Source organism: Suncus etruscus, chromosome 10, assembly GCF_024139225.1.
Source record: "Suncus etruscus isolate mSunEtr1 chromosome 10, mSunEtr1.pri.cur, whole genome shotgun sequence".
NCBI classification, from domain to species: domain Eukaryota; kingdom Metazoa; phylum Chordata; class Mammalia; order Eulipotyphla; family Soricidae; genus Suncus; species Suncus etruscus.
This window is the reverse complement of record NC_064857.1, coordinates 45,856,734-45,859,426: the sequence shown is the minus strand read 5'-3', so window position 1 is coordinate 45,859,426 and position 2,693 is coordinate 45,856,734.

The following is a 2,693-nucleotide window of genomic DNA, read 5'->3' as shown; positions in this document are numbered from 1 at the left end:
AGCATTAAAAATAGATAGACCATGAAATGGATTTGTGGAAGAGAACAAGACAGAAAAGACAGTAATATTGGTGGAAGCACTGGGGGAAGCAGAAATGATACTGACCTTTTGTATGTTTGTTGTAACAAGCACAGCACTCTGAGAAATAGATATATAACCTAGAAGGCTTAGACCTCTGTTGTTCTCTTGTCTGCCTCCAACTTTCCACTTCTGAACTATGAAACTATCCAGCATAGATGGTCAATTAGTGGTGTAAACAGTTTGTGAATGAATAAATTTACACTTAACTTTTATATGGTTTTCTAAATTATTAATAAAGCTTCCTGTCCCCACTATTGGCACACAACTGTGCATAACAGACTTCTCCAGAGTCACTTTCTTCGTATTCAGTTAACTTGCTAACTTTCTGACTCTCTAAGGAAGAGCCTGCCTCTTCCACTATATGTTTTCTTCCTTATACCATAATGTACCTTTATAGAACACATTACATTTCTTGTTATTATTTTTTTCAATTTATATAAAACCCACAGAAAAAATAAATCATTCATTTATCATATATTTTCTGGGAACTTGCAACATAGTACAGAAGGTATAACATGGAAGAAACAGATAAGGTATTAGAAACCTTGTGTTTGATTGCTGGAGGCTAAACATATCTATAAATTAGAAAAAATATATACATTCAGGAATATTAAGTTGAGAAATCATAACATGTCTGATGCTACTGGTGAGCCAATTCTGAGAAATAAATGATGAAACTATGGGGAAACTTTTCTGCAGAAACCAAATTTCCCAAGTTCCTAGAAAGAAAACAAACTTTATAGGACCAAGTCAAGTTTCCCAGTTCAAATAAAAATTTGTGTTATGAGTTAGGATTGGATGAGACTGATTTTCATGAAAATGTATGCTATTAGCAGAAAGGTGGAAGGAAATTAAGAACTCCATAATTACAGCTTTCCTTTGGACTGTTTTTGTAACCATAATGTTTAAATTAATGTTAGGATAAAGGGAATTCTCAGCAAATACAGCATTTTGTTTGTTCTTGTGCCACACCTAGGGCTTATTCCTGACTCTGTGGTCAGGGGTCAATTCTGGAGGGCTCAGGAGATTCTATGAAATGTTTTGGATCAAAACCTGGGCCATCAGCATGCAAGATAAGTGATGTAGTCCATGCCATAATAAATATAATTTGTCTTAAAGGACTTGCAGTATGTTTTCCTCTATCAATCTGTATGTATGCATGGGTATATATCATGCAATCAATACATATCAATATATATTGCTTATTATCTGAATAAAGGTAAAATACAGAGTATCCTGTATTTTGTTATTGGTTTATCTGTAATTTCACCCAAGCCAAAGATCTTTGATAAATAATCTAATATCTCATTGGTTTTCAATATTTTTGTTGGGAACTTTTTGGTGTCCTCATTTAAACCACAATTCTTTTTTTTTGGAAACACATGCTACTAAAGATTATAGAATTGTGATTTATCTAATCAACCTCTCAGATAAATCACAATTCTATAATCTTTAGTAGCATAGATTAATAGAACTCATCTAATTGTGTGTGAGAGAGCTAGATAAAAAGAGGGAGAGGGGTGAATGGAATATAGGGAGAGAGAGTTTATTGCTATTTATCACCAACTTGACTTTGACTTTCTTCCTCTTCATGTTGATTTACTTTAAGTATTAGTCAGGGAGTTTCTTTTTTTGGGGGGAGGGGGTCACACAGGCAGCGCTCAGGGGTTACTCCTGGTTCTACGCTCAGAGATCGCCCCTGGCAGGCACAGGGGACCAATTTAGGGAGTTTCTTAAGTAAATCCTATTCTCCTGTCTAAGCATTAACAAAGACCATAGTAAAAGAGAACTTGGGGCCAGAGTGGTGGTGCAGCAGTAGGGTGTTTGCCTTGCACGTAGTTGAACTAGGATGGACAGTGGTTCAATCACCAGCATTTGGTCCCCCAAGCCAAGAGTCATTTATGAACTCATAGTAAGGAGTAACCCCTGAGAGTAACCGGTGTGCCCCCTCCCAAAAAAAAAACAAACAAACAAAAAAGGGAATTTCTTTAAGTTGAGAAAACTGATCTAGAATTCAGTCCTTGCAAAGATTTCTTCACTGTTATTTCATTCTAATATGGAATAAGCTTCAAAAGAATTTTAAGAGGACTTAGGGAAAGTTATACTAAAATCTCAAATTAGATTTCTAAATATTATTGTCTTTAATTTTTTGCTTTTGAACCATATACAGATGTGCTTATTTTAATACTTACTCAGACTGGACTCCTGGATCTGTGCTAAGGAATCATTCTATCACAGGATCAAATACCTTACATAGCACTGGGGATTAAAAGTGGGTTCATTTGTGTATAAGGATTATGTACTGCACTATCTCTCTGAGCCACTGTTTTTCTATATTAAAATATGTGTATTTTATCAATTTAAGGTAAAGTAAGAAATATATGGGTTTGAATTGTTCAAGTTCTTTATTTCCTTAGAGTTCTACATAATCTACTTTATTTACTGGAAAAAACAATGTGTTAAAATATTTAATTATTGGCCTTGACTGGTAGTTTAGGAGGTAGGGCACTTGCCTTGCATCCTTGCATGCATGTTGCCAATCCAGGTTCAATCCCTGGTATAAAAGTCAGTCCTCCAAGCACTGCCAAGAGTAATTCCTGAGTCCAAAGGCA